Raw genomic sequence first — 14,472 nt, 5'->3', positions numbered from 1 at the left:
GGGACCTCAGATGTTAAGTTCCATAGTGCTTAGAGCTATTTGAAGCATTTAAAACATAGCGGACAGTGACGGAAGAGTGCTAGGCGGAGGGGGGGGAGGGGGAGGAATAAAGAGAAAGAGAAAGTGAAAGTGGAGGGAGACATAGTATATGAGAATGACAATGAGGAAGAGAGAGATAGCGACAATGAAGAGAGACAGGAGCAGTAGGAAGGAAGGATACTAGCAAGAAAGAGCAAGAGGAACACAGTAACACTGGGAAGAGACTTTAGTAGCACGACCGAAGTGGGCTGTGGCTGTGTTATGGGCGACATTGACAGTGAGACATAAAGAGATAATGGCAATGTAAGAAGATGGTCTCTGTTCTTTCGGACATGTCCGAAAGAACAGATACTATCTTAATATAGTTAAGGCTAACCGACCATTTACCTTCTTCTTCTGTGTGGATACACACGCATTCCCCGAACTCTTACGGGACTCAGTAACATTGTCTGCCGCGAGTAGTGAGTGTAATGGGCAGGAGCACTACGAATGTAGTGTGTGGACAATAAGTTGGGAATGTGAGTCTCACGGGGAGCGCGCAAGGGATAAGTCCCTGCAGTCGTTCTATCCTCTTGGCCCTCGGTGGCTCAGATGGACCAGCCGGCACGGTAGCCCAGCGTATTAGGTCAGAGAGCTGGCTGGTGTCTGTAATAAAAAAAACTGAGTGAAGTGATCAAAAAACGAACTTCGACGGATGTCACGTGATGTCCGCTGCGATCAAATATAACAAACAATAACGAACAAAATAAAAAAAAGATGGATAGATCGTCTTCCATGTAAGCAGGAGATCCCTGGTTCGAGTCCCGGTCGGGAGCACACATTTTCAACTGTCCCCGTTGATGTATATCGACGCCTGTCGATAGCTTAACATCTACATCTACATCTACATCCATACTCCGCAAGCCACCTGACGGTGTGTGGCGGAGGATACATTGAGTACCTCTATCGGTTCTCCCTTACTTTCCAGTCTCGTATTGTTCGTGGAAAGAAGGATTGTCGGTATGCCTCTGTGTGGGCTCTAATCTCTCTGAATTTATCCTCATGGTCTCTTCGCGAGATATACGTAAGAGGGAGCAATATACTGCTTGGCTCCTCGGTCAAGGTATGTTGTCGAAACTTCAAAATGGTTCAAATGGCTCTGAGCACTATGGGTCTCAACTGCTGTGGTCATCAGTCCCCTAGGACTTAGAACTACTTAAACCTAACCAACCTAAGGACATCACATACACCCATGCCCGAGGCAGGATTCGAACCTGCAACCGTAGCAACAACGCGGCTCCGGACTGGAGCGCCTAGAACCGCACGGCCACCGCGGCCGGCCAAACTTCAACAAAAGGTCTTGATTTAATTATCATTTCATAATGGCAATGAGTTGGGCTCAATGAATGAGAGAGAAAGGGCAACTGGGAGTCGATGGTACGAGCGACTTACAGCTATGGACAGGAGATCCCTGGTTCGAGTCGCGGTCGGAGCACACATTTTCAACTGTCCCCGTTGATGTGTATCAACGCCTGTCGACAAGGTCTTGATTTAATTATCATTTCATAATGACAATGAGTTGGGCTCAATGAGTGAGAGAGAAAGGGCAACTGGGAGTTGATGGTATGTGCGGCTTACAGATATGGACTAATGGGTGTGAGTGACTTATATTTAGGGGAGCTTGTAGGAATTTGAGGTGAGTTGCATGTTAGAAAAAAGGCCGAATATATTTGCATGCCAAAATTTTTGGAATTTTTTTTAAAATAATGCCGAGGAAGATAGACTGAGGCAGCTGGTACCAACCTAAGGACATCACATACACCCATTCCCGAGGCAGGATTCGAACCTGCGACCGTAGCAACAACGCGGCTCCGGACTGGAGCGCCTAGAACCGCACGGCCACCGCGGCCGGCCAAACTTCAACAAAAGGTCTTGATTTAATTATCATTTCATGATGACAATGAGTTGGGCTCAATGAGTGAGAGAGAAAGGGCAACTGGGAGTTGATGGTATGTGCGGCTTACAGATATGGACTAATGGGTGTGAGTGACTTACATTTAGGGGAGCTTGTAGGAATTTGAGGTGAGTTGCATGTTAGAAAAAAGGCCGAATATATTTGCATGCCAAAATTTTTGGAATTTTTTTTTAAATAATGCCGAGGAAGATAGACTGAGGCAGCTGGTACCTCTCTTTTCAGTCAGACTCTTTTACATAAACAGAAAGATACTCGCATTTTTTGTGCTCCTATAGGAGCATTTTTCCGCAGGTCATATACCCGTACAACGATGAACTACTCGTCACATCACTTGCCAATGGTTCAAATGGCCCTGAGTAGTATGGGACTTAACATCTGGGCAGGCCGGAGTGGCCGAGGGGTTCTAGGCGTTACAGTCTGGACCCGCGCGACCGCTACGGTCGCAGGTTCGAATCCTGCCTCGGGCATGGATGTGTGTGATGTCCTTAGGTTACTTAAGTTTAAGTAGTTCTAAGTTCTAGGGGACTGATGACCACAGCAGTTAAGTCCCATAGTGCTCAGAGCCATTTGAACTTAACATCTGAGGTCATCAGTCCCCTAGACTTAGAACTACATAATCCTAACTAACCTAAGGACATCACACACATCCATGCCCGAGGCAGGATTCGAACCTGCGACCGTAGCAGCAGCGCGGTTCCGGACTGAAACGCCTAGAACCGCTCGGCCACAGCTACCGGCTCACTTGCCAATAAAATGGCCAATTCCTTGACGGTGTTACTTGTTTTTTTTGGGGGGGGGGGGGGGGGAAGTATTCGCATTTTCGTGACATTTAGACACCACACTACTTCATTCTGGGATAGTTACTGATAAATTTGGAGCTCTACATACGTAAAAATGATTACGCCTTCAGTGAAATACTCTTTGCGGTTGGGTCGAGTCATGGCCGACCGGTACGAGCCTCCCCTTGTGATACGAGTGGTGAGTAGCAGGCTGCGAGAGACGGCGGGGCGCCGCCACGCCACGCCACGGCACGCACCTGCCCCCGGCGCTACGGCGCGCGCGCGCCTCGGCGAGTGTGGCGGCCGGCCGGCTGTATCGACCGCGGATGCTGCGAGGCGAGGCGCCGCCTGCCCGCCGCCAGCCAGTGCCCGCTCAGCGCCCGCCCGAGCCGAGCTCGCCGCCGCCCGGCCGCAGAACACGGCCACGGACACGCCGCGCGCGCTCGCAGCAGGTGCCGGGGTCCCTCCTAGTCCACTGCAGGTAACGGCCGCAGCTCTGCCGCCTGCTTGTGTAGTCGCGGCCGCCGCTGCTAGGACAGCTGCTGGTTCCCTAGGCCGCCGCCACACGCGCGTGCTCCGTCTAGCGGCCCACAGCTGGGGGCGAGGTGTCAGCGTGGCCTCTGCACAGCCACGCAAACAGGCGCGGACCCAGGCGGGCGGGGGCTCCCCCGCCCCTCCACCCTACCACCCCGAGTATACTTTATCGTCACCCACACTTTCACAGCGCCAAACTTGGTTTTAATAATAATAATAATAAAAATTAAAGATTACTTTTGCTAACACAGCTATAATGTGTTTACGTTAGTACTTAGTACAGCGTTGTAGAAGAACTTCTAGTAAATTCAGACAAATACATCGTTTTAAACGAAATCGTCTGAAAATCTGGCAAGTTCATGTGTCATGGGATTGATGTAAGAGCTGTAATATCAACAAACTTTTACAACTTTCACGTCATAATTCACACATTATAATTCGTGACTGACCAGCAGAAAGGTCACACACAGTTCGCAGTAGCCGACGAGAACTGAGGTGATATCTGGGTTCCCCAAGGAAGTGTCATAGGAATTCTGCTGTACTTAATCTACTTACATATAAGCGATTTAGGAGACAATCTGGGCAGCCCTCTCAGAATGCTTGCAGAAGATGCTCTCACTTACCGTCTAGTAAACGCACTGGAACATTAAAACGAATTGTACAATTATTTAGACAAGATACCTGTTGTGGTGACAAAAGTGACCATTTACTCTGAATAAGAAAACGTGCGAAGTCCTCCACGCAAATGCTAAAAATCCTGTGAAATTTCGGTTACACTATAAATAACATGAAGTTAGGGGTTGTCTATTCAACTACACAGCTAGGTTAAATACCTTCAACATTTCGCGGTCCCGTTAGCAACTATATAAATATTAATTTTAATTTTAATAACCAACAGCCTCAGTTGCACCGTTTACCTAGAATTTACCTAGGTTTCAGTCGGGATAACCCAACCTTCTTCAGAATAACAGTATCTACCGTTTGTCCATAGTGGACATCGTCATGCTAAAACTACAATTCCATAAATTATCGTCAGACTGTAAAACCTTATCCGAAACTGCCTCGGCCCTACTTCGCGACCGCGATGCGGCAGCCACGCGTGCTGTACTGTAACTCACAGGCATTACAATTATGAGCAACTTAAGTTGCAATCATCACATGAAAATGCTGTGCAGACGATGAACCAAAGACTGGTTTTACTGTCGGAAACATTAGAAGATGCAACCAATGTACTAAAGACACTAATTACATTAAGCTTGTCGGTCCTCTTCTGGAGTAATGTTACTCGCCATGGGGTCCTTACCAGATAGGACTGACGGAGGACATTTAAATAGTTCAAAGAAGCGTTTTGTATTATCGCAAATTATGGGAGATGATATCACTGTTATTATAAGCGAGATGGGATGACAAACATTAAAACAAAGGCCTTTTTCTTTTCGGCGAGATCTTCTTACCAAATTTTAAGTACAAACAGTCTTCTCTGAATGAGACGATATTTTGTTGAGTCCCGTATACGTTGCGAGAAGTGACCATCGAAGTAAAATAAGCAAAAGCAGAACTCACAAGGAAAAATTTAGTTGTTCACTTTTCCCACGTACGTTAATGGAACAATCGAGAAATAGCCTGAAAGCCAACCTAAGAACCCACTCCCAAGCACTAAGTGTCAGTTGCAGAGTAGTCATGTAGACGTGCATGTAGATAACGTCGAAGTGTGCACCACTGTTTTCAATATTTCTTTTAGCAGTACAGTTGTCAACACAGTTTGGTACACTATGCCCCTGCCATATAAATGGTGGGTAGGGATGGGAGGGGGAGGGGGGAGGGAGGAGGAGGGGGTGGGAACGTGAGAGGGCAGAAACGCTATTTCTTTCCGTCGTTACTGTTTCCGTTCGCGATAGTCTGCCTTTCTGATATTATTTTCTTGTGGAGTATCTTCCCCTTCCTGTCCTGCCTTAGCTTCCTGTACTTCTCAGTTCTACCTCGTCGTCTCGAAGGATCGTGCCGCGTCTGTTATTTTCTAGCAGGTGAGGTCAGCGTGTGAATAGCCGCGTCGTGTCTGGCTCCGACGTAGGAATTTCAGAAAGGAAGTTACACACGTCGTCCCGCGCTGAGAACATTGCACAACAAAAGAGCCACGGTTTGACAAGAGAGTTTGTGTTCTGGGTTTCCTGCAGACACAGTACGCATCACATTAGGCGTTGAAATAGGTGCAATAACTGGACACGTACTACAAAGCTGAAACACGCGACACCGTACAATTCCTGTGGGCAAAACGCCTTAATTGCACACAGATTCACTGTCTAATTCTGACAGTATATGGACCAAATGCAGTGTTGCGCACATCCGTATTTAAAAGGTGTCAGCAATTTGACCAAGGCAGCACTGGCATCGGAGATACTGTTCGAGAAGTCCAGATCTTGCACCATTCAATTTCCATCTTTTCCATAATTTGAAAGAACTTATGGGGGAAAGAAATTTTCCAAAGATGGACGCATTTACACCTCCGTGGCCGAGGAGCGTATTTTTGTCGTCAAAGAGGTGAACGACTGGTAGAACATTCCGGCCGTTCCTCTACTGACTTGGTGACCATCTTGAAAAAGAGTGTCACATATCTGCCACTTGGGCGCGTAGTGCGACATTCAAAAATGGTTCAAATGGCTCTGAGCACTATGGGACTCAACATCTGAGGTCATCAGTGCCCTAGAACTTAGAACTACTTAAACCTAACTAACCTAAGGACATCACACACATCCATGCCCGGGGCAGGATCCGAACCTGCGACCGTAACGCCTACAGTATGTGGTCGAGCGTTATCCTGTTGGAAAACACCCTCTGGAATTCCGTTCATGAGTGGCAGCACAACAGGTCGAATCACGACTGAAGCGCCTACAACCGCTCGCCCACAACGGCCGGTTCGAGGTCATGTGATAGGGCTACTAGATTCTGGATGTTCCTTCTGCGATTTTCAGAAAGACTTGGCAGGAATGTAGCCACTGTACACGATTGCTGGCAGAGTTGGTCACGGGAACGTACGGTCGCAAGACGGCCGGCCACCTGCCACCACAGAGAGGGAAGACCATGGTGTTCGACATATGGCTCTGGAGCATTGTAGTGCATCTGCAGTAGTAATTGGAGCAGCAGCTGGCGCCACAGTGACACAATGAGCTGTTACAAATCGGTTACTTCAAAGCCAGCTCGCTCCAGACGTCCTGTAACATGCTTTCCACTGAGCCCAAACCACCGCCATTTGCGACTTCAGTGGTGTCTAGCGAGAGCTCATTCGAGGACAGGGTGAACATCTGTTGTGTTTTCTGATGAAAGCTGGTTCTGCCTCGCTGCCAGTGACGGCCGTGTGTTGGTTATAAGGACGCCAGTTGAGGGCCTGCAGCCAACCCGTCTGCGTGCTAGACACACCGGACTTACACATGGAGTTATGGTCTGGGGTGCGCATTTCGTATGACCGCAAATTTGTACGTCAATCTCGTGATTCGACCTGTTGTGCTGCCACTCATGACCGGAATTCCAGAGGGTGTTTTCCAACAGGATAGCGCTCGACCACATACCGCTGTCGCAACTCAACATGTTCTATAGGATGTCGACATATTGCCTTAGCTTGCTCGATCACAAGCTGTGTCTCCAATCGAGCACACACGGGACATCATCGGACGACAGCTCCAGCGACAGCCACAAACAGAATTAACGACCTCTGTACCGATCGACCAAGTGCAACAGGCATGTAACTCCATCCCATAAACTGACATCCGGCACCTCTACAACACAATGCATGTACGTTTGCATGCTTGCATTCAACATGCTGGCGGTTACACCGTTTATTTATATACACGAGAATTTCGCAATTGGAATGGCTTACCTCGGACTTACATTAACCTGTGATCTTGTAATGTTGATAATTTAAATATGTAACCTAGACTAAGTTATTCCCGAAATTTCATTACTCTACATTATTTTCTGGTGTTGCGATTTTTTACCGTCAGTGTAAAGGCTGTTTATCTCGGAGAGCGGCGGGAGGGGGCTGAGGCGAGCGAAGATTTCACGAATTCTCTTCTCCTTATATCCGCGTTTGTATCCGAACGCATACGTCGAGCATATAGCCAGTCTACCTGATAATACCGAACTCCAGCGTTTTACATCCGCGTGTCGGAAATGATACATCTACAACGTTGGCTCCGAAATCGCTTTTGTCCATATTTCTCATATGTTGATGAGGTTCTTTACCGGAGTGGAGACAGTGTTGTGTTCGGAATACAGTATCGTGATTAAAGAAGAAAAATTGAGCATTTTCGAGAGTGCGCTATGTCTTAGCAATAAAGGGAAATCTTTTATTAACGTAAACATTTACGTATACGTTCATATCGCTGTCACATGACTTACGTCACCTCAGTGCATACAACGAACAAAAGCTGCAGCTCGATCGACTGTCTTATGGACCACCTCCTCATATTACTCCGTTTGCTCCTGTATGATGTGTACGTATCCTTACAAACTCTATTACTTACATGGTCTTAATACATTCTCAGTGATGTTGCGTCTATAGTAAAATCACCCCTGCTACAGAAAAATGAAACGTGCGTTTACAGAAGTTACCCCATAATATAACCGCTTGTGTTTTGTGTCGGTCACGACAAACGAATTTAATCAAGAAATTTCTTATGAAATATTGATTGGGAAGATGAGACTGTTCACTCGAAAGTCGTGCTATTTTTTTTTTTTTTTTAGCGATAACTACGCAAAAAAGTTCAGCACGTCCACTAGCTTTGAAATTTAACTTTAAATAAGGAAATATAATATTGAGCGAACCCGAGCTCCACCGAAAAAACTTCAGAGATATTTTCTGAATATTATGGTATAAGGGAAGCAGTGGCTCGTTACAGAGCAGTTCCGTTTCGTTTGCTGTCCTTGTCTTTGTATTTCACTGAAATGATATTAAACTGAAAATATCTGCGCAACAGCGCAAATGCCGATGGTATGCGCCGTGTGTTTTGTTTCGAAACAAACTTGTTCCACTCGCTGTTGACAACAGCAACGCCCACTTTGCTCTTCGCCTTCAAACATGCATTCATTACTGCTCAGTTGTGTCCCGGGTTTGTTTTTCGGCAGTGTTAGTTTAACGATAACAGTTGCTGTGCACTCTGTCGTGATCGTGGTGGTCAAAATTTAGACCAAGTACCTGCAAACGAACAGTTCTGCATATTCAGATAGCTTACAGGAATGCAGCTGGATGACGTCGTCGACAACCGCCGATATTTCAAGGCAAAACTCAGCCTTGAAAATGGCAGGACGTGTTTCTGTCGAAACACCGGTGGTTGTTGATGACGTCACCCGGCTGTATTCGCCTAAGTTATTTGAACACTGTACACACCGGAAGAAAATCAGGTCTCACAGTTCTGTATTTGTTACGTACTGTGCTGTACACTCACAGTACAGGTTAAGTACGCTGTGATAAAAATGTGCACATTTCGTCTGAGGGTTATTTAATGTACAATATTTTGGTGATTGCATATTACAGGATTTACAGTGTTCAGGAGGTATTGTCACAGAAATAAAGATATTTGCAGGATGAAAACGAATAAATCATATTTACATTATTATATATTCTGTTGTAAGACACCAGATACCAAGGATCCCCTGTGCCAAATGACCCTGAATAACATCCGAAATCTCGTCGTTGGAGTTCTGGCTCACTCTGTATTTGTCACAGTTATCATATTTGGATTCGAAACCTTATGCGATTTATGAAATAACTGCAATACGAATAAAATGTTTCATCCAGCTAAATTACCTAATTTGTCCGCTGTCGCATGAGCCGGATCCCTGTATCGGTCGAGGAGTTGCTTTAGGGTTTCTTCGATATTCTACATCATGTTTTCGAGGCATATGATATCCATTGATAGGTCTTGAGAAAAGGACCAATCTAAAATTCCGAATATCAACTGAAGATATTGAAGTCTACGCACGAGTCAGGAACCATACTTGGCACTTTATTACAAATTTTCCATTTTGATGGTGAAGTCTTCCTGGGTTATCAACTGAGTCAAGGCGTCATTCTGAGGCAGCGTTTCAGTAAGTTTCCTACTTGTCATCTTCAGGCGAAGTCCATCTTGACCGCAGATTATTATATAACTCACAACATTACCAGTTTCGGTTTTCCTCTATAATAAGAGTCATTAGGAATGTTCTAATACGAGTATCAACGCCAAATTTGGTGATCTGTTTGTCACCTCATAGATCCTCTCTCTTGAACTAGAAAATGGAGCAAGGTAACATTTACCGTGGAGAACTTTCGTAGTCGGAAACTTGTGATTCCCGTATAATTCAGTTCAATATCGTGCTTCAAATACGAATGTTATACTCTCGAAACATTTACTATTTAATACAACGCACATTTAATGAGATGTTGATTTTCATTATGATTCACCAAGTCAACTGGACTTTGGACCAACTGAGTGGATTTTTGAATTTGACTGAAATGAATAACATCTACCATCTACCGAGCAAGGTGGCGCAGTCGCAGACTCGCATTCGGGAGGACGACGGTTCAGTCCCGCGTCCGGCCATCCTGATTTAGGTTTTCCGTGATTTCCCTAAATCGCTCCAGGCAAATGGCGGCATGGTTCCTTTCAAAGGGCACGGCCGACTTCCTTCCCCGTCCTTCCTTAATCCGATGAGACCGATGACCTCGCTGTCTGGTCTCCCTCCCCGAACAACCCAACCCACCCCAACCCTCTACCATCTACCAGACTTTATTTCGGATAGTAAACCATTGTATCACACCTGCTTCATTCAGCTCCGTGAAGCTATTAGTCAACATAAAAACTTTGTTTGTGACACTGGAACTTGTATTTCGTTCAGTAAACACCGAAAATTTGTATGCAACAACATGATTTTTATTCATTCTGGAACTAAATATATATATAGACATGAATATATGTACGAGCAGAGTGAATACATGATGTTATTTCGATCAGTATAAAATCGAAATAAATTTACAAAGTACTTGGCAACATGAGCCCACTTACCAGCATGGCATTGCATCCCCTCTGGCGTGAATGCGTACGCTGATTCTGTTGAGAAGGGTGTAGAATTGTTAAATTACCGTAGACTATCGTATACTATCGAAGTAAGCGTAGACTACGGTAGTTTTCCTAGTAGCTTTGATCAGTCAAGATCTTAACCGCATTACCTGTAAATTACATGTGTTGCATATGTATCAGGTATTTATCATTTCGATCGCTATGTTTGCTTATGCTTTCAGTGTCTTACAAGAATCCCCTAGAAACCAGGACCAGTGAAACGTCTAGAAACTTAAGTAAATATGTAAAGGGGCGAGTAACCTACGGAACTTATTCTGTTACTTAAAAATAAACAGTGTCCATAGTAAAATTGAAATTTCCGTTGATTAATTCAGATTTGATTCGAAAATTGTTGATTTGTAACGTGAAACAGATGTTGTAACAAAAAAAAGATTTATCATATAGTGCTATAAAAGGCAATTTCCTCAAAAAAAGTTAAAATTAAAAAAAAAATGCGAAATAAAAACATATCAACCATCGCTCCAATACTTCGTCTAATTTATATAAAACATTTCTGTTACTGCTAACGAACTTTCACATTTATCAATTATAAGGGAAACTCTTGCCTTTGATCATCATGAAGAACGTTCTATTGCGTACAAAATAAGAACAACTACTATTATATAGATTTTTTTGTGTTCTTGCATGTAAATTGTACTTGCGTTAAAAGTAATTGTTTTGGTTACATAAAAGCGCGGAAGTTACGCGATGAGCTGACTTTTTTTAAGTATAAAAGGCAATATATGTTTTGTAAGAATATAATATACACTATTGACTAACACCAAACTATGTGCGGCTATAATTGCGTGAAAAACAAATAAACAAACAAAAAACAAAGAGAAATCGTCGATTACCAGTTCCTGTCTGACACATTCATTTATATTTCTTTCCCTACCAGTGCTACCAATGTTATCGGTAATCCTACCAATTATTACGTCATTTATGTACTGTAACAAAACTACGGAATCGTAGTTTTGGTAGAACACAACTCTAGAAGGACGTTGTGTCCTCTTCTGAGGCAAGTTGGGCGACAGTTGTTGGAACTGGTCCTTGATGTCCAGGATACGAGCACTGGGAGTAAGCTGATGTCTGAAATGTCTACCAGGAGTGACTAGAAGTCATAATCGATAGCTCCCCAGACCGTAGCCCAGGAGTAACACCGAGTGCTCTTACGAACCGTTGGAAGAATGGTACCTCTCCCTCAACCGCCGACATACTAGCCGACTAGGGACATCTGGGGTAGTGCAGAACCGCGATTCAATGCTGAAAACAACTCAGTGCCATGCACCAGCAATCCAAGCTTCTCGGTGACTGTACCACTCCAGACGTAGTCGTTTGTGTTGTGGTGTAAATGACAGCTGCCTAGGTTACTAATTCTCTAGTTTGTCTGCTGTTAGTCTCCAACCACAGTTGCAGTGTGACACGGAGTGCTGCAGAGAATCTATTACTTGTTGTCGGATGATAGGCAGAGATGCGCCGGCCGGGGTGGCCGAGCGGTTCTAGGCGCTTCAGTCTGGAACCGCGCGATCGCTACGGTCGCAGGTTCGAATCCTGCCTCGGGCATGGATGTGTGTGATGTCCTTAGGTTAGTTAGGTTTAAGTAGTTCTAAGTTCTAGGGGACTAATGACCTGAGATGTTAAGTCCCATAGTGCTCAGAGCCATTTGAACCTGAAGAGGACTGTGACGAGAAATAAATGGAAAATATCTGAAAAGTCACTGCAAAACTAAATGTAATAATCGGGAATCCTATCAGAACCAATACAATACAAGTGAAGCTCCGTAAGCACGTAAATGTTGGGCGAGCTGGAGTTTCAAAACCATTCACCAACGATGCAAATGTCAACAATTGGAAATCGTGGTGCTGAAGCCATGAACCTGCACTATGGAGCAATGGAAGAAAGTTATTTGATGAGATGAGTCTTTTTTTGCACTGTTTCCACCTTCTGGCTGAGTTTACGTCTGAAGAGTGAAATGGCGAGGGCTGGGTGATAATTTGGGCAGCCATATCGTTGTATTCCGTCGGTCGCATGGCTCCTGTGCAAGGTCGCATTACTTCCAAGGACCACGTAATCGTTTTGCCTGATCATATCCATACAGTAGTGCAATATTTGGTCCCCAGTGATAATGCTATGTTCCAAGACGACAGGGCCCCTGATGACTCATCTCGCGTTGTCCACGACTGGTTTTGTGAGCACGAAGATGAAGTGTTGCACCTCCCCTGACCCAACATAGTCACTATATCTCAATATTTATTGAGCCTTTGTGGTCTAGATTGGAGAAAAGGCTGCATGGTCGCTATCTACTTCCATCGTTGGTACCTGAACGAGCCACTATTGTGCAGGAAGTATGGCGTAAAATTCCCTTGAAAACCATGCAGGACCTGTATTTATCCATTCCGAGACAAATGAAAGGTGTTATGTGTGGTGTCACCGCCAGACACCACACTTGCTAGGTGGTAGCCTTTAAATCGGCCGCGGTCCGTTAGTATGCGTCGGACGCGTGCGTTGCCACTATCAGTGATTGCAGACCGAGCGCCGCCACACGGCAGGTCTAGAGAGACTTCCTAGCACTCGCCCCAGTTGTACAACCGACTTTGCTAGCGATGGTTCACTGACAAAATACGCTCTCATTTGCCGAGACGATAGTTAGCATAGCCTTCAGCTACGTCATTTGCTACGACCTTGCAAGGCGCCATTACCAGTTACTATTGATACTGAGTCATGTACAGTCAAGAGCGTCGCTCATCATTAATGGATTAAAGTTAAGTATTCCACCAGCTACGTCCGTTTTTCTAAAGTCTAATTTCCTTGTCCTGTTCCAGACCTCACGCCAGCCTGCGTGAGCTAAAACGCGTGCCTTTCGGCTTCCTCTAATAATATGGTGTTGGCTCTACTGCCAACCCACAACATTATGAATGGCAATAGTTTTCCTTTGGCATGGTGATGAGTTGCTTTAATTTGTTTCCACATTTTGTCCAATCCACGTGCAGGTATTCATCTCATAAAGGGGGAAAGCTCCCAAAACGCTTGCTAGAACTGCTTGGGTGCATCTACACTTGCGTGAAAATAATTTTATGGCTGACATTTCAACGAGTCGTGTGGTTGTGGCCAAGCGCAAGACAGTCGCAGTTTCTTTTCGCCTGTTCTGCAGAAATTTCTCAAGCGTGGCTGGTTACACTACGACAACGCTGCTATCTCCCCCCCCCCCCCCATTTTTGAGTCATAGGTCTTCTGACTGGTTTGATGCGGCCCGACCCTACATGAATTCCTCTCCTGCGCCAACCACTTCACCCCGGAGTAGCACTTGCAACCTTTGCCCTCAATTACTGGTTGGATGTATTCCAATATCTTCCTCTACAGTTTTTGCCCTCTACAGCTCCCTCTAGTACCATGGAAGTTATTGCCTGATGTCTTAACAGATGTCCTATCATCCTGTCCCTTCTTCTTGTTTTTGTTTCCCATGTATTCCTTTCCTCTCCGATTCTGCACAGAACCTCCTCATTCCTTGCCTTACTACCCTATTTTCAACATTCTTCTGTAGCAATACATCTCAAAGGCTTCGATTCTCTTCATTTTCGGTTTCGCCCGGTCCATGTTTCACTACCATACAATGGGGTGTTCCAAACGTACATTCTCAGAACCTTCTTCCTCAAATTAAGGCCTATGTTTGATATTTGTAGATTTTTCTTGGCCAGGAATATCCTTTTCGTCAGTGCTAGTCTGCTTTTGATGTCTTCCTTACTCCTTCTGTCATTGGTTATTTTGTTGCCTTCATAATACCTTAACTTCGTCTACTTCGTAACCATCAATTCTGTTGTTAAGTTTCTCGCTGTTCTCATTTCTGCTACTCCTCATTACTTTTGTCTTTCTTCGATTTACTCTCAGTTCATATTCCGTACTCATTAGATTGTTCAGCAGATCCTGTAAGTCATCTTCATTTTCACTAAGGGTAGCAATGTCGTCAGAGAATCTTTCATTGATATCCTTTCACGCTGAACTTTAATTCCACTCTTGAACCTTTCCGTTGTTTCCATCATTGCTTCTCCGATGTATAGACTGAACAGTAGGGGCGAAG

This window comes from Schistocerca cancellata, chromosome 1 (assembly GCF_023864275.1).
Source record: "Schistocerca cancellata isolate TAMUIC-IGC-003103 chromosome 1, iqSchCanc2.1, whole genome shotgun sequence".
Classification (NCBI taxonomy): Eukaryota; Metazoa; Arthropoda; class Insecta; order Orthoptera; family Acrididae; genus Schistocerca; species Schistocerca cancellata.
The sequence above is the reverse complement of the archived record's forward strand: the minus strand, read 5'-3'. Positions refer to the sequence as shown.